Raw genomic sequence first — 18,909 nt, 5'->3', positions numbered from 1 at the left:
AAAAAGTTAAGGAACACTTCAATTTTGGAAATAAATTTACTTTTATTATTTCTGATTTTCAAGGTATATAAACATTGGAAAGAAAAGACATAGAAAATTCAAATGATGGTAAAAATACAGAATATTAACAATCAAATGATAACCATTGCTAGCATTTTGATGAATTTCCTTCTTTTTATATTTTTATTGTCCATTTGAGAATTACCTATTTATATATTTTGCTTGCTTTTCCACTGAATTAAGAAATAAATTAATCAGTGGTGAAATCCTACAGAAAAATAATTTAAGTCAACTGTGACTCCTTTAGGAAATACATCTTTCTGACTTATAACATTGGAAAATACATCTTAACTACAGCTTTCATTATAAATTACCTAATTTCAATTTAAATTGCCATCTAAACAATACTTTTCAAGGATTAGTACTTAATCATAATGAAACAATGACGTTTGGCATGAAACAAGGAGAATAAAAACAGAAAAAACTTGTAAAAAAACCTCAAATACAGATATTAATGAACTATTTTGATTTTTTGGGTGTCCTTTTTCCCAAGCCAAAGACTATAGGTGGCTTCTAACCATAGTGCTCTACTTTTGATGTGTCTGTGCTACCTTAGGTTCTTGTAATGTACTTTCATTTTTGAGGCTTTTCTTGGTCTGTTAGTTAACTTAATTTTATTATAGCAATTTCCTAAAAGAACATAAATGTTTTCTTTATATAACACATTTAATTAATGCATTATATTATATAGTTTCTACTGTGAATATTTTTGTAAGTATTCTAGCATATAACATGCTTATTATTCTTTATAAGGCCATCTTTAATTTATTTGCATAGTGATATGTTCTCTGTTTCATTATTTTATGATATTCTTTTTGGGGGTCAAATGTTCATACTTGTGCATGAGATGATGCTTAACACAGAATCTATTGGTATATTCAGGCTGACCATGGCTCTTAGATTTCTGTTTATACCTTCCCTGTTATGAACATATACACAATCCCAACTACTACCAACCCTGTCACACAAACACATATACATAATATGCAATAAGTGCTATAGCATTATCTGTTATAGATATTTAAGACGCCAAGCATTGCAATTTCATTTATTTGTGGAGTTACTTTTTTTCTTTTTTGTTTTTATTATTCATCTAGACAGCTTTTATTGAAAACACAAGTTAATTCTTCTTAAAAAATAATTTTATTTAAGTACAATAGATACAACTGTACATAAAGTACACAATGTGATGTTTTAATAAATCTTCATATTGTGAACTCATCACCCACAGTCAGGATAATGAAAATTTTTGTCACCCCCAAAAGTTTCATTATGCCTGTCCTTGTTCCTACCTAGGCAAGTACTGATCTGTTCTCTGTTTCTATAGACTAGTTTGCATTTTCTGGGATGTTATATAAATAAATTGATGACTCACATGCTATGTGTATATTTAACGTTTTAAGAATTAACTGTTTTCCAAAGTGGTTGTATAATTTTGCATTCCTACTAGGAACACCAACACTTGGTATGGTCATTCTTTTTAAATTTAGCCATTTTGATAGGTATGAAGTAGTATCTCATTTTGGTTTTACTTTGCATTTCCCTAATGACTGAGGGTGCATTTAATTATATAATTATATGATTTTTTTGTAGTGACTTACCATCCACATATCTTCTTTGGTGAACTATCTATTCATATTTTGCCCATTTTCCTGTTGGGTTCTGGTCTTACTATGGAGTCTTGAGAATTTGTTATATAATGTGGATACATGTCCTTAGCAGATGTAAATTCTGCAAGTATTTTCTCCTAATCTGTGGATTTTCTTTTTATCCTATTAATAGTGTCTTTCATAGATTTATTTTTCAGAAAAAAGAAGTCTGTAATTTTGATGCATTCCAATTTATCATCTTTGTTTCTTTTATGAACCATATTTTTGGTGTCATCTCTAAGAAATCTTTGCCTAGCCCAAGATCAAAAACCCAAATCAGGAAGATATTCTTCTATGCTTTTTTGGAAGTTTTATACACATTTAGATCTGACCTATTTTTGTACCTGGTATAAAATATAGATTGAAATTAGGTATCGAATTGTCCCAGCATTGGGGACATTTCTCTACTGAATTACCTTTGTACCTTCATCAAAAATTAGTTGTCCATATATGTGTTGGCCTCTCTATTCTCTTCTATTGTGTATCTATTTTAATTGCCTAAATTATAAACATTTCTAAGATATTTTTGGGAGGGAATGAGAAACAAATTGTGAGATAACAGAATTTAATTATAGTGGAGACAGTTAAATAGCTGGATCTTCATCCTTGGCCTTTCATTTTTGCTCTCAGATATCTGAGGGAAAAGGAAAATAATAGCACTGGTAACCTAGAAGACAAATCAAAACAAGAAACACAAATGCTTTTCTGTTTTTGTGGAATCGTCAGTGTGTGGCTGTCTACAGCCCTGCCACAGGAATGGTAGCTAGCATTATTCAGGAGCATAAATAAGTCCTTTGTTTTTCTCACCTGTGATAAGAGAGACCAGTTTACTAAAATGTACAGAAAGCATTTTCAAGATGTTAGTAAATTATGATTACAAGACAGAATTGTCATAAATAACTGGTTATTATTTCATATTGTGAGTTTCAAATTTCATATATTGGTTATTATTTCAATCTGCGAGTTTCAAAACAACATTATCGCATTCAATACTCATTCCTAAAATAAAGATACACACAAATGAATAGAATATGGTATATAGCTATAACATTTGAGTTTTAAAGAAAATATTTGTGATTTACATTTCTGGCATGATAGCCTTACTTCATGGTGTTGAAAAGGGCAATTACAGGGCACCTGGTTGGCTCAATCATTAAGCATCTGCCTTCAGCTCAGGTCATGATGCTGGGGTACTGCGATGAGATCTGTATCAGGCTCCCTGCTCAGCAGAAAGCCTGCTTCTCCCTCTCTCACTCTCTCTGCTTGTGTTCCATCTTTAGCTGTTCTCTGTCAAATAATAAATAAAGTCTTTTTTTTTTTAATTTTGAAAAGACAGTTACAATTAATGCAATGACAGAAAAGGAAAATCAGTTACTAATTTTGATATTTGTTCTAATGCTAGTTTTAAACTTAAAAATAGCATACATGTTCAAAAATGTAAATCCACATTGCAGAGGAACACTTTTACGAGGGTGTTCAAAAATCTTTCGCCCATGGTACTTATTTGAAGAACTCTTACATTAAAATTCAAATAAACCAAACATTTTTTTTTTATTACAGGTGTGGGGGCATTTTATTTAACTCTTCTAAAAAGGAGTGAAAATTTTAAAGAACTTAAATGGTGACCAGTGTCCATGCATGTGTATATGATTACAGTAACTATTTCTAAATTTTGCATTACATATGGACAATATAGAAAAAGCCCAAATGGATGTTCTCTGCCAAATTTTTCAGAATACCAGTATATATTTAATTGATTTAGTGCAACAAATACATATCCCACAGCTCTTCAGAGTCGATGGCCATTTTTATATCAAACAACATACACACAATTCACAAAACCCTTTCTTAGAGTATAAAAGAGGAGAATCCCAATAATTAACAAGTCTTAACATTTGATTTCCTTACTAAGACATTATGACCTGATTTTTAGTGTAGGTTCTAGAGTCAGAATTGCTGGGCTTGAATTCTGTTCTTTTCTCTTTGCTAGTTGCATTAGATAGTGGGCAAGCTACCTACCTTTTTTTTTCTTTTTTTTTAAAGCATTTATTTATTTGACAGAGAGTGAGAGAAGGAGAGAGAGCACAAGCAGGGGGTGCTCCAGAGGGAGAAGGGGAAGCAGGCTCCCCGCTCAGCAGGGAATCTGATGCGGGACTGGATCCCAGGACCCTGAGATTATGACCTGAGCCTTAGGCAGAGGCTTAACCCACTGAGCCACCCAGGTGCCCCTACCTCACTTTTCTTACCTCTGTTCTCCCTCTCTAAAATGGGGCTAAGAATGGCACATAGAACTAAAATTCAATATTGTTTGCTACTTTTCATATTACTAATAGTACTAGATCTTGATAGTTCTAAGGTCAAATAGCCACTTATCCTGGTTGGCATTATGTGCCTACAGAATATCTTCTGTTATTTCAAAGGTAAAAAAATAAAAAATCAGCACAACACAAATAAAATTCCAAACCAAGTATTGTTTTAATTTTTATACCATACACAGCCTCCTTTCTTTCTTGAGAACTTTTAAACTTCCTGACAGTCCGAAATTATATAATCTTCTTTATCTCAACCTCAAACATATCTCATGTTTATTTTTATGCCATTTATTTTTTATTCTATTATAAAGGTTAAGAGTATAAAATTTGTATATAACTAACTACATATATCTGAAAATATAATAAAATAATTCCCAATGTGTTAGTGACTTCTGTTCTTGGTATTAATAACATTTTTTTTACTTTTAATGTGTTCTTTAGACATAGAGTGCTATGCATTGTGACTTAATTTTAAATACCCATCAAATGCCTTAGATTTTTTTTTTTCCCTTTTGCTTAGAGTAGTGGTCTCAAGCCTACCTAATAGCTGTGTCAAAGTATTGTCCTTGTTGGAGGTGGAAGGGATTTTAGAGATCCTTTAGTCCAATATCCTTATATAGACTGGGAAACTGAGGCCTTCCCTATTGGATGGACATTCTCTGTGTTTTTAAGTGTTTGTCACTATAAGCAACACATTTACAAACATTATTATGTATTCAAAGTTGTTCTTACCAATGTTAATGATTTTGTCTTAGGGGCAGATTAAAGAGTAAAGAAAGGTCCTCTAATAATGGATAATTATCCTAAGAATTATGTAGTAAGTGCTCATAGTTGTCACTGAATAATAGCTAACTTCATAATTTTCAATGTATCAGACACTGAATCTAGTACTTTACTTTTACTCTTTCATTCTAATGAACACATTGAGGGGTTCATTATTATCCTCATACTATCCTCATATAATATTATTTTCATATCATCCTTAATGTTCTTAATGAGAAAACTAAGATTTTAAGTGAATAACTTGCCCAAGGTCACATGGTTTATAATCAGAAGAGCCCAGAGGTAAAACCAGATGGTTTGATTCCAGGTGTTAAACTCTTACTCTGCCATCTTTAGTGAACAAAAATGAATGAACTCTTCAACAGAGATGCTTAATCTGGATTTATTTAAGTGATAACTGTGGCTACTTTTCTGTTCCTCTGGTAGTAGTTGCTTTTATGATGTGAGTACCTTTAGGGGCACTAGTCCTCAAGTTCCTCTGATTTATACATGAGTGTTGTCTTGAACTGACAAAGTATACTAGAACAAGCTAATTTAACAAACAAGACGGTTTTCATTGGTTCTAGCATGTCTAACAGCTTTATTTGTTTAATAAACAAACACTGGGAGGTGCCAATGTATCCAGTCCATAATTAAATGAAAAACATCCTAGGGAGTTTACCATTTAAGTACCCCTTGTGTCAGAGGAACCTGTACTTTGACGAGCCTGAAGGTATGGACTAAAGCTACCCTTCGAAAGCAGGAAACTCTCTTGAAATCTATACATTTTAACTATAAACTTATTTCAATATTTGATGTGTATTCTATAATTTATTGACATTAGTTTTTATGTAAGACAAAATCTCCTGCCCTTTAGTAAAACTGACACCCAGGAAGATGTGTTATGATGATCTAATCCATTTTCATATTTCAGGCAACACCACAGGCTCTGGGGCTGTACTTGCCTGGATTTAAATTCTTTCACTTACTGACCATGTGGCTCTGGAGAAGAAGTCACACATCTCTAATTCTCAGTTTCTTTATCTATAAAAAGAGGGTAATGATAGGAACTGCCCTGTTGGTTGTTATATAAAAATTAAGGGTATTATATAAATTGTTTAGTAGATGCATAAAGGCTCAGTAAGTGTTATTATTATTATACACTTCACAGAGCCACATAGGGATTCCTATCTCAGTTCAATAAGTATGATCCACAGGCAAAGCTAATGACTTTAATCAGCTTAAATTGTGTTCTATATGTACACCATTCCCTTCAACTTAGAAAATAAGTTGAATTTGCCATGTGACCCAAAGTTACATTTTATTGCTAAAGTGAGAACTGATATCCTTGGTTTAGTTATTTTCCACTGTGGCATGATTTTCAATTTAATTGTATAAGCATGTAATAAAGCCTAATGTTTCACTTTCAAGGCAATGATAAGTAATACTTCATTGTTCTTTGAAAAATCTTCCTGAAAACACTTATCATATGCCTTCTATAATCCAAATTTTAGTAATACTCCAGTATTTGGAATCAGACCTGTGTTTATATTATAAGCTGTATTTTTTTTATTGTATTATGTTAGTCACCACACAATAAATCATTAGTTTTTTATGTATAAGCTCTATCTTTTACCTTCTGGTGACCTTGGGCAAATTTCTCAACTCCCTTTGCCTGAAGTTCCTCATCTGTAAAATAAAGATAATAGTACCTACCTCCTACAGTCATGATGAGTTTTAAATAACGTAATACAGCTTAGACCATGGTGAGTCTCAGCAAACCCTAAATTTCTTACTAAACTTATCCAAGAACACTTACACAATGGAATATAGTTCTTTAACTCTTCATTTCCTTTAGGGCTATTTACTCAGCCTACCTTACATTTTGTATGTTTTTCGAACTAATGACCTGACTTCCTGATAGTAGAACTGTTCCCACTTGCTGCTGAAGTAGAAATAATTTTTAACCTTTAATTACACCCTCTTTTATATAACAATTGTCCCCTAAATGTGTCTAATATACTGGTATAACTGCTATGTAGCAAATAATATCAGTTTGATTCAATTTTCAGGATTTAAAGAGTTCATGTTTTTGCAGTCAATTTTTAAATAGAAGTATGTCACATATTTTATTAATAGCTAGAGACCATGCAGAGTCTTCTGAAGAAAAATTCTAGAAGATAATGAAGATCTATATTTAATATTAAATTGTTTAACCCCTTCGTTAATTAGCTATTACTCCATAAGACAAGATTTCTAGAAAATAATTATCTGAAACTTGCTTTACAAATAATAGGCATTTAAAGGTAAATATATATCAAAATATCAGGACATCGCCTTTCAATAAATTGCATAGTAAATATCATAAAAATTGCTACTCAAAAATTTCAGTTAAGTAAAATGAATAAGTCCTAAGGATCTATTGTACATTGTACCTGTAGTCAACAATATTTATTAATAGTACACTTAAAGTTTAAGAGGCTAGATATCATGTTGAGTTTTTACCATAGTAAAGTAGGGTGTTATATGCAACTGATGAATTATCAAACACTACATCTGAAACTAATGATGTGTTGGCTAATTGAATTTAAATTAAAAAAGTAAATGATAAGAAGGCTACTCAGAGAATGATTAATTTTTGTTTTTGTTATCAGAGCTTTGTTATCTGAATTGAGCTTTGTTATCTGAATTATCAACATGTCACATTGAATTTTCCTTTCTTTTAGTATATTTAAAAAAACAAATTCCTTAATTTCTTAATTATTTGAAACACACTTTTCCTTGGGAAATAATTTTTTTTAATTTTGGGTTTCTTTTTGTTTTGTTTTGTTTTTCTGGTTTTATTTTTATTTTTAATGTTTTTTTACACAAAAGGCAGTTATTAAGACATTTAAGTGATTGGGAAAATGCCAGAAACCAGAGCTTGAGAACACATCTGCCAAAAGGGCTGGTTCTAAATATGTACAAATGATGTCCATAGTAGAGTGACAGATAAAGAAGGCAGACTGCAAAACAATATCTTCAGTATGATCTCATCCATATAAAAAAGTACATATGAAAAGATTATATATATGTATGTATATATATATATATATATATATGGAGTGTGCATGTGTCTATAATTTCATGTTCATTGAAAAATGTCTGAAAATATATGTAACAAATTAATGCAATCAGGTGAAAGAGAAACTTAACTTTTTATTTTCTATTCTTAAGCACAGTTTGAAATTTTAAACAATGAGAATATATTATTTTTTAACTAAAATTTGTAAAGAAAAATTTAAGGCAACAAGGCTTAACATATTTTTTAAAGATTTTATTTGTTTATTTGACAGAAAGAGGAAACATAAGCAGGGGGAGTGGGAGAGGTACGAGCAGATTTCCCACAGAGCAGGGAACCCAATGCAGGGCTTGATCCCAGGATCTCGAGATCATAACCTAAGCTGAAGGCAGACATTAACCGACTGAGCCACCAAGGTACCCCTATGCAAAAGCTTTTTGATTTTGATGTAGTCCTAATAGTTTATTTTTGCTTTTGTTTCCCTTACCTGAGGAGAACATATCCATAAATATGTTGCTAAGGCTGACATCCAAGAGATTACTGTCAATAATTTATCTTAGAGTTTTATGGTTTCATATCTCACATTTAGGTCTTTAATCCCTTTTGAGTTTATTTTTGCATATGGTGTAAGAAAGTGATCCAGTTTTATTCTTTTGCGTGTAACTGGCCAGTTTTCCCAACACAATTTATTGAAGAGACTGTCTTTTCCTCATTATATATTCTTGCATTTTTGTCATACATTAATTGGCCATATAAGTGTGAGTTTATTTATGGGCTCTCCATCCTGTTCCATTGATCTATGTGTCTAGTTTTATACTGTTGTCATATTATTTTGATTATTACACCTTTGTGGTTTATCTTGAAGTCTGAAATTGTGATGCCTCCAATTTTGTTTTTCTTTCTCAAGATTGCTTTGCCAACTTAGGCTCTTTTGTGGTTTCATACAAATTTTAGTATTATTTGTTCTGGTTTTGTGAAAGATGTCATTGGTATTTCAATACAGATTGCATTGAGACTGTAGATTTCTTTTGGTAGTAGGGATATTTTAACAATATTAATGCTCCAAACTATGAGCATGGAGTATCTTTCCATTTGTTTGTATTGTCCTTAATTTCCTTCATTGTTACTTCATATTTTTCAAAGTACAGGTCTTTTACCTCCATGATTAAGTTTATTCCTAAGGATTTTGTTTTTGGTGCAATTGAAAATGGAGTTGTTTCCTTAATTTCTCTTTCTGCTACTTCATTATTAGGGTATAAAACTCTACTGATTTCTGGATATTAACTTTGTATCCTCCAATTTTACTGAATTCATTTATTACTTCTAGTCTTTTTTTAAGATTTTTTTTTTTGACAGTCAGAGATCACAATTAGTCAGAGAGGCAGGCGGGGTGGGGAGCGGGGAAGCAGGCTTCCTGCTGACCAGAGAGCCCAATGATTCCAGGACCCTGAGATCATGACCTGAGCCGAAGGCAGAGGCTTAACCCACTGAGCCATCCAGGCGCCCCATGTCTAGTCATTTTTTGATTGAGTCTGTCATCCACAAATAGTGACACTTTAACTTCTTTCCCATTATGAATGCCTCTTATTTCTTTTTCTTATATGATTGCTGTGACTAAGATTTCCAGTACTAGGTTGAATAAAAGTGGTTAAAGTGGACATTCTTGTCTAGTTCCTGATCTTTAAAGAAAAGCTCTCAGTTTCACCATTGATATTAGCTGTGAGTTTTTATATACAGCTTTATTATTGCAGTATTTTCCCTCTGAACACACTTTAATAAGAGTTTCTTATCGTTATGGGTGTGGTGTTTAGTCAGATGCTTTTTCTGTATCTATTTAGCTGACCATATGATTTTATCCATTGTTTTGTTGATGTGGTATGTCATGTTGATTGATTTGTGAATATTAAACCATCCTTGCATACCCAGAATAAATCTCACTTGATCATGGTGAATAATCTTTTTAATGTATTGTTGGATTTGATTTGTCAATTTTTTTAGGATTTTTGCATATATGTTTATCCAGCATATTGACCATAATTTTCTTATTTAAAATTGTGCATTTATTTGTTTATTATTAATTAATTAATATTATGATAGTCACCATACAATATAACTGTGGTATATGCCTGCTTTCGATACAGTGCTGGCCTCATAGAATGTATTTGGAAGGTTTCCTTTCTTTCCATTTTTTGGAATAGTTTAAGGAGGATAGGTATTCACTCTTCTTTATGTGTTAGGTAGAATTTTCCTGTGAAGCCATCTGGCCCTGAACTTTTGTTTGTTGGGAGATTTTTGATTACTGATTAATTTTTTTTTGCTGTTTATCAGTCTTTTCAAGTTTTCTATTCCTGTTTCACTTTTGGTAATTGATATGTTACAAGGAATTTATCCATTTCTTCCAGGTTGTCCAATTTATTGGCATAAAATATTTTGTAGTATTCTCTTATAATCCTTTTATTTATGTGATGTCAGTTGTTACTTCTTACCTCTCGTTTCTGATTTTATTTATTTAGCCCCTTTCTATTTTTTGTGGTTGAGTCTGGCTAAAGGTTTATTGATTTTTCAATTTTGTTTATTTTTTCAAAGAACCAGCTCTTGGGTTCATTGTTTTGTTTTGTTTTCTGTTTTGTTTTTTTCTTTTTTTCCTTCCTTGTGTTCACCTTGGACTTTGATTGTTCTTCTTCTTTAGGTATAAATTTAGATTATTTATTTGAGCGTTATCTCTTTTTTTTGAATTTTTTTTATCTTTTTTTTTGCATATTTATTTCCTTCTTAGAACTGCTTTTGCTGTGTCCCAGAGTTTTTGGAGTACTGTGCTTTCATTTGCCTCCATGTATTTTTTTTTATTTCTTCTTTGATTGTTTATTGGTCCATTGATTGTTTATTGTCATTTTTTTTCTTGTGATTTATTTTTAGCTTAATACCATTATGGTTAGAAAAGATTCATGGTATGATATCAATAGTCCTATTTTTTTTTAAAGATTTTATTTGTTTTATTTGACAGAGATCACAAATAGGCAGAGAGGCAGGCAGAGAGAGAGGAGGAAGCAGGCCTCCGGCTGAGCAGAGAGCCCAATGTGGGGCTCGATCCCAGGACCTGGGATCATGACCTGAGCCGAAGGCAGAGGCCCTAACCCACTGAGCCACTCAGGCGCCCCTCAATAGTCCTATTTTTATTGAGGTGTCTTGTGACTAACATGTTATCTATTCTGGAAAATGATCCCTGTACATTTAAAAAGAGTGTGTAGTTTGTTGTATTGGGATGGAATGTTCTGTATATATCTGTTATGTACATCTTTTCTAATGTTTCATTGAAAGCCACTGCTTACTTTTTGAGTTTCTTCTTGGGTGATTTATCCATTGATGTAAATAGAGTGTTAAAATCCCCTACTATTATTGTATTACCATCAGTTTCTCTCTGTTTGTTAATATTTGTTTTATGTGTGTAGGTGCTCCAATGTTGGGTTCATAGATATTTACAATTTTTCTATCCTCTATTTGAATTGACCCTTTCATTTATATATTGTTCTTCTTTCTCTCTTAGTGTTATTTTAAGTCGGTTTTGTCTGATCTAAATATTGCTACTCCAGCTTTATTTTTATCTCTGGCTTCCATTAGCATGGTAAATATCTTTCCATCCTTTCATTTTCAGTCTGTCTGTGTCTTTAGGTCTGAGGTGAGTCTGTTGTAGGCAGCACACAGATGGGTCTTGCTTTTTTATTCACTTTGTCATCCTATGTCTTTTGATTGGAGCATTTGAGGTATTTACTTTTAAAATAATTATTAATTTGTTATTTGTGTTCTGGTTGTTTTGTAGTTCTACTGTATTCATTTTATTCTCTTCCTCTCTTTGTGATTAATGAGTTTCTGTAGTGTTATGTTTGACCTTTTTCTCCTTATTTTTTTTGTGCATGTACTATAGGTTTTGGGTTTGTTGCTTGCATGAGATTCATAACAACTTCCTAAGTATATAACTGTCTATATTAATTTAATGGTCATGTAACTTCAAACACATTTATTTATTTATTTATTTTTATTTTATTTTTTTAAAGATTTTATTTATTTGACAGAGAGAGATCGCAAGTAGGCAGAGAGGCAAGGCAGGCAGAGAGAGAGAGAGAGAGAAGCAGGCTCCCTGCTGAGCAGAGAGCCCGATGCGGGACTCGATCCCAGGACCCCGAGATCATGACCTGAGCCCAAGGCAGCAGCTTAACCCACTGAGCCACCCAGGTGCCCCCAAACACATTTTTTAAAAAAGTTCCTTTCTTGCTCCCTCCTCCAATTTTATGTATAGGCAATCTTTTTTATTATTTACATATAATTAATTAACATATAGTGTATTTTTAGTTTCAGAAGTAGAATTCAGTGATTGATCAGTTGTATATAACACCCAGCGCTCATTCATCACATGCCCTCCTTAATGCCTAGTACCTTTTTATCCCATCCCCCACCTCCTTCCCTTCCAGCAATCCTCATTTTCTTTCCTATGGTTAAGAGCCTCTTTTGGATTGTCTCCCTCTCTGATTTTGTCTTGTTTTATTTTTTTCCTCCCTTCCTCTATGCTCCTCTGTGTTGTTTCTTAAATTCCACATATGAGTGAAATCATATGATAATTGCCTTTCTCTGATTGACTTATTTCACTTAGCATAATACACTCTAGTTCTATCTACATTGTTAGAAATGGCAAGATTTCATTTTTTATGGCTGACTAATATTCCTATGTGCGTGCGTGTGTGTGTGTGTGTGTGTGTGTACCAACTCTTCTTTATCCATCTATCAGTAGACATCTGGGCTCTTTCCATAGTTTGGCTATTATAGACATTGTTGCTATAAACATTGGGATATAGGATACAGGTACAGATCACTACATTTGGATCTTTGGGGTAAATACCTAGTAGGGCAGAATAGCTCTACTTTTAACTTTTTGAAGAGCCTCCATACTGTTTTCCAGAGTAGCTCTACCAGCTTGCATTCCCACCTGCAGTGTATGAGGGTTCCTCTTTCTCTACATCCTCCCCAACATGTTGTTTCCTGACTTGTTAATTTTAGTCATTCTGACTGGTATGAGGTGTTACCTCATTGTGATTTTGATTTGTATTTTTCTGATGCTGAGTGATGTTGAGAATTTTTTCATTCGTCTGTTGGTCATTTGTGTCTTTTTTTGGAGAAATGTCTGTTCATGTCTTCTGCCCATTTCTTGAATGGATTATTTGTTCTTTGGGTGTTGAGTTTGGTAAGTTCTTTATAAATTTTGGATACTAGCCCTTTATTTGATAAGAAATTTGCAAATACCTTCTCCCATTCTGTCCATTGTCTTTTGATTTTGTCAACTCTTTCTTTTGTCTACAAAAACTTTTCATCTTGATGAAATCCCAATGGTTCATTTTTGCCTTTGTTTCCCATCATTTTGGAGATATGTCTAGCCAGAAGTTGCTGTGGCTGAGGTCAAAGAGATTGCTGCCTGTGTTCTCTTCAAGGATTTTGATGGATTTCTTCCTCACATTTAAGTCTTTCATCAGTTTTGAGTTTATTCTTGTGTATTGTGTAAGAAAGTGATCCAGTCCCATTCTTCTGCATGTGGCTGTCACATGCACCAATTTTCCCAGCACCATTTATTGAAGAGACTGTCTTTTTTCCATTGGATATTCTTTCCATATTTGTTGAAGATTAGTTGAGCATAGAGTTGAGAGTCCATGTCTGGGGTCTCTACTCTATTACATTGATCTATGTGTCTGTTTTTTTGTGCCAGGACCATACCATCTCAATGATTACAGCGTTGTAATATAGCTTCAAGTCTAGAATTCTGATACAACCAACTTTAATTTTCTTTTTCAACATTCCTTTGGCTATTTAGGCTTTTTATTTTATTCCATACAAATTTTAGGATTATTTCTTCTAATTCCATAAAAATGTTGATTTTATTTTGATAGAGATTGCTTTGAATGTGTAGATTGCTTTGGGTAATATAGACATTTTAACAATATTTGTTCTTCCAATCCAATGAGCATGGAACATTTTTCCATTTCTTCGTGTCTTTCTCAATTTCTTTCTTGAGTGTTCTATAGTTTTCAGAATACAGATGTTTTACCTCTTTGGTTAGGTTTATTCTTAGGTATTTTATGGCTTTCAATTTAATTATAAATGGTATTGATTCCTTGATTTTTCTTTCTACTGCTTCACTATTGGTGTATATAAATGTAATAGATTTCTGTAAATTGATTTTATATCTTGTACTTTAGTCCTGGTGCTTTTAGAATTTTTTCTTTATCATTGTATTTTGCCAATTTATGTCGTGGCATTGGCCTCTTTCGGTTAATTTCAGTGAGAGTTCTTTGTGCCTCCTGGATTTGCATATCTCTTTCCTTCCATAGATTAGGCAAGTTTTTGGCTATTATATCCTCAAATAAACTTCTGCCTCTTTTCTCTATCTTCTTTTGGAACTCCTATGATAGGAATGTTATGTTTGATGGACTTACTAAGTTCCCTACATCTATTCTCCTTCTGCCTAATTCTTTTTCTCTTTTGTTCAGCATCATTATTTTCCATTATTCTTTTATATCACTATGTTCCTCCGTTTGTTCCATCCTTGTGGTCATTCTGCTGCTGTATTTTTGGCTACTCTTTTCCTCAGGTCATTTGTCTGCAGAGTTTCTCCTTGTCTGCAGTGGGCAGTGTTTGGATCTTGGCTAGAGTATGGCCAGTTTTATGTAGTTGTTTCCTGGTCTGCTTGTTAAGCGAGACCTGATGCTACTTCCACTAGGACGGATGTCCTGCAGAACTCTGTCTGGGAGACAAAGTGCATTCAGTGCTTTCTACTATCTTCTAGCAAAAGCGCCCACTGCGCTGGGACTCAGGCACACTTGCCTGAAAAAAGCAGTACCAGCAAAGTACAGGAGGGCCAGACTTGGTGTAAGCAGGTTAGGCAAGTGTAGGCTCTGTACCACTATCTAAATCAAGTATAGGCTCTGTACCACTTACTATACCTGGTATATGCTGCGGGGGGGGGGGGGGTGGAAATGGTGTCAGCCAGTTCCTTTGTCCCCAGAGAGTGGTCTCTGTGGCTAAAGCTCTCAGGTAAGCACTCCCAGAGGAATGAATAATTTCCCCTTATATGACTCAAGCATTTTTCAGATCTCTGTTTTTAAGCTGTCTCCAGGTTGCTTGTCTTCCTGGAGCAATGCATCACACTTTGGCCTCTATCCCACCCAAGCCTGCTGCCTTTTAAAACTCCAAACCTTAGAGTCATCCTGTGGTAGAGGCCTGCTCTGGTCTTCTAGGAGAGGGTCTTGCTGCACTGGGATGGATGCAGGTTTGACAGAGATAGGTAGTCAGGCCAGAATGCAGGGGCATGGGATTTGAAGCAAGCAGGCTAAACAACCAATGGCAGTATGAGAACCCTCAGCAGGTATGTCTGTTGCTTATACTGAGTGGTAAAGGAGCAAAATGGCTCCCCCAGCTCTTTTGTCCCTGGAGAGGCATCTCTGTGAATACCACTTATCACAGAAGTACTCCAAGAAGAGGGAAGAATCTCTCCCCAGTGTACCATAGGATCCACCAATCTCACTGTGTGCCATGGTGTTGTTTGCCTGCCTTCTCTCCAGTGTCCTCAGTTCTCTATCCCAGCCAAGTCCACAGACCTTTAAAACTCCAGTGTTAGAGCCCTGCCGGTTGCAAAAACTCACAAGAAATCAGACCCTGTCATTTCTCCAACCAATGGCTTTAGGGAATTGTTCTCCTTGTGTGTTTTCCTCTGGGCTCCTCTCTCTCCTGCCTTTCTCTGCAACCAGGGCTCCCTTCCCTCCACAGACCTGCAATGACATTTCTCCTCCAAAGCACATCATTGCACTTCCTACCTTCCTTGATGGCAGCCTCTTCTCTCCCTCTAGCTGTGGAGTTTGTTCTGTCAGTCCTCAGGTTGATTTCTTAAGTATTCAGAATGATTTGGTAGTTATCTAGTTGTGTTTGAGGTAGCAGATGAGCCTAGGATCCTCCTACTCTGCTGGCACCTTAGCTTTTCTGTATATGTTTAATACCACAGGAAACAATAGATGAATAAATAGTTATTGCTACCCTAATGAAATTCTCCATGTAGTATCAGAGTCTAAACTAATTGAAGTATAAAATAGACAGCCAAATGTGTGTCTCTTTTGAGCTCCAGGTGCATATAATCAACTGTCGATTCAAAATCTCTATTTGGATATCTAGCAGGCCTCTCAAAATTAACATGTGCAAAAGTGAATTTGATCACCCATCTTTTGCCACTTATTCTCTTTTAGTGAGCCCCATCACAATAAATGGTACCTCTCTCTACCAAGTTTTAGATATTTGGTAGTCGTCTTTGATTCCTTTTTCTCCCTTACCTCATATCTAATCAGTTCCTGAGTCTTCTTAGTTCTACCTCCAAAATAGTATCTCTTAACTTCCCATTTTTCTCCTACTTTGGTTCCAACATCCTAGTCCAGACCATCATCATCTAGTTTTACTACTGCATTCAAAACTGTCATACTTAGACTACTGGCTAACTCATCACCCTACATTCCTTTTTAGCCCACTAATATTACTTATTTATATAAGAGACAAAATGATCTTTTATTTATTTTTTAAGATTATATTTACCTATTTGACAGAGAAAGACACAACACAGCAAGAGAGGGAACACACGCAGGGGGAGTGGGAGAGGGAGAAGCAGCCTTCCCACCAAGCAGGGAGCCCGATGTGGGGCTCCATCCTGGGATGGGACCTGAGCCAAAGGCAGACGCTTAACAACTGAGCCACCCAGATGCCCCTAAAATGGTCTTTTAAAGATGAAAGTATGATCACATCATTTCCCTGTTCAAAATTTTCAGTGATGGGATGCCTGGGTGGCTCAGTTGGTTAAGCATCTTCCCTTGGCTCATGTCATGACCCCAGGTCCTGGGATCAAGTCCCATACGAGGCTCCTTGCTCAGCAGGGAGTCTGCTTCTCTCTCTGCCTCCCTTTCCCCTGCTTGCTCTCTCTTTCTCTCTGACAAATAAATAAATAAAATCTAAAACAAAAAAAAATAAAATAAAATAAATTTTCAGTGGCTCCCCACTTGGCATACAATATGCTCAGTTAAGTGTATAATTTAAGAGCCATGAGGGGGACAAGATGGGGGTAGTAGGAAGAGGCGTCTTTTCAGCCAGTACACCAAAGTGAGCTGTTTACCTACCAAAGAACTCCGATCACCCATGAAATCAGCCTGAGATCAGAATTATACACGTCTGGAACTCTACAGGGGCAGAAGACGCCAGTGGGCAGGTAAAGCGGAATGGGAACTGCGGACTGATATCGGAAGATAAACAAAAGGGGGAGGGAGCCACCAGTGGCGACCGGTGGGAAAGTAATACCCCAATCCGAGCGAGAGCGCCCTGCGTCTGGGGACCAGCATTAACTTGGAGACTGGTTGAAAGCACTCCAAAAGAGCAAAGGATCGCGGGGGGAAATTGTGGTAATCGGGGCGGCTAGGAAGAGGGGCTTAAGTCCCCGGTCCCAGACGGCCTCCCCGGCGCTGAGGCAGAGAGAGTGCGGCGGAGAAACCGCTGCTGGTCCCTAAGCCGCCAGCGCGCCCCAGAGCGCATGGGTTCCGGCTCCTGTGAGGGGATGGGAGCCCCGCCAGTCTGCGGAACGCGCGCTAGCCCTACCACAAAGCTCGAGATACGCGCGCTTGTCCCTCACTATCCCCTGAATTACTGAGGCCCGGCGGGCGCTCCTTGACCCGCGCCATTGTTTCAAAGCCTAAGCCCCGCGTGCGCCTGCACGCGCGCGCGCGAAACTCTTCCCCAGACAGAGGCGCGCAAAAGCCCAGCCTGGGGCTCACGGACCCGCGCCCCGTTCTCAGTGCCCCAGACGCGCGCCCGACCCATAGCCGCCTCTGAAAAGAGGTGCGCGCAAGCCTGGCACTCCCAGCCCAGGCCAGCAGCAAAATCTCAGTATGGGATCGCTGCTTGGAACATCTCTGGCAGTCGGGAGCTCCCAGACAGCCGCCACTGCCTTGGCTTTGGGGACGAGCAAAAGATCCACGCCCCCAGGGTCTGCACCTTGGAACCTGTGCTGCCAGCGGCCAAGGGGGAATTTATTCAGCTTCTGCACCCAGACTGAGGCTTCTCTCTGAGACAGAGATCAGGGTGCGGTTTGATTTCTTCTAATACTACAAAAACCATCATGGCGGTCAAGGTGAGAGGGAAAAAAGTGAACAAGCAAAAAAAAACCACCAGAGAACAAAAGCCTGAAAAAAAACAGTTTCCCCAGAACCCACCCCCTTGAGGGGGGCGGGGGACTCAACTCAGGAAACATCATTGACTGACAACCCACATGGCAGGCCCATCCCCCAGAAAACAAACAAAGAAAGAAAAAAAAAAAAAAAGGACTACGAGAGAACCACCACTACTTCATAGGAAAACTTGTATTGTTCACTTGTTTCCACTATTCCGGTTCATATTTTTTTATTTTTTTTATTTTATTTTTTTATTTTTTTTTTTTTACACATAGGTAATTTTTTTAACCTATTTACCATCACAGCGAGCTACACAGTACATCAAATTCCATAATACCTTTCTAACCTGAACTTTTTGATACATACACCTATGTTTTTCTTTTGCATTTTTAGTTTTTGAATTCCCTTTTTAAATAAAAATTTTAGTTTTGTTTAGTCTAGTATATTCCTTTTTATTTTTATCCTCTAATATTCATATAGAGTTAACTTCAAAATAATCCCCTTTTCCCAATCAATTCTACCCCTATAGGTAAACCAATTTTTAACCCCTTTATCTTAGGAAAGTTGAGTCCTTTAACAAAGACATCAAGATACATCCAGGAAGAACAAAACAACCTTCCTCGCACACACTGAGAATTTATAAGAACTCTCCCATCTTCTTCCACCAGTGTTTCTGTGTTTTTTGTGTTTGTACTGATAGCATATAAATTTTACACTTGTGGTTCTTTTTGACGAGGTTCTTTATTTGCATTATATATATTTTTTTCTTATTTTCTCTTGCCATATAATTGTATCAGTCTTTTTATCTCTTTTTGTTTGTCTACTTCATA

General features: G+C 35.8%; 1 protein-coding gene across 1 annotated transcript in view; it reads left to right on the top strand.

The window, feature by feature from the left end:
* FAM133A (family with sequence similarity 133 member A) overlaps positions 1–18,909 on the top strand; it is a 59,622-nt gene that overhangs the window by 388 nt on the left and 40,325 nt on the right. The window lies entirely within an intron of this gene.

The sequence above is a fragment of the Neovison vison genome, chromosome X (genome assembly GCF_020171115.1).
Source record: "Neovison vison isolate M4711 chromosome X, ASM_NN_V1, whole genome shotgun sequence".
Lineage (NCBI taxonomy): Eukaryota > Metazoa > Chordata > Mammalia > Carnivora > Mustelidae > Neogale > Neogale vison.
This window is presented reverse-complemented; position numbering and strand designations above follow the sequence as displayed.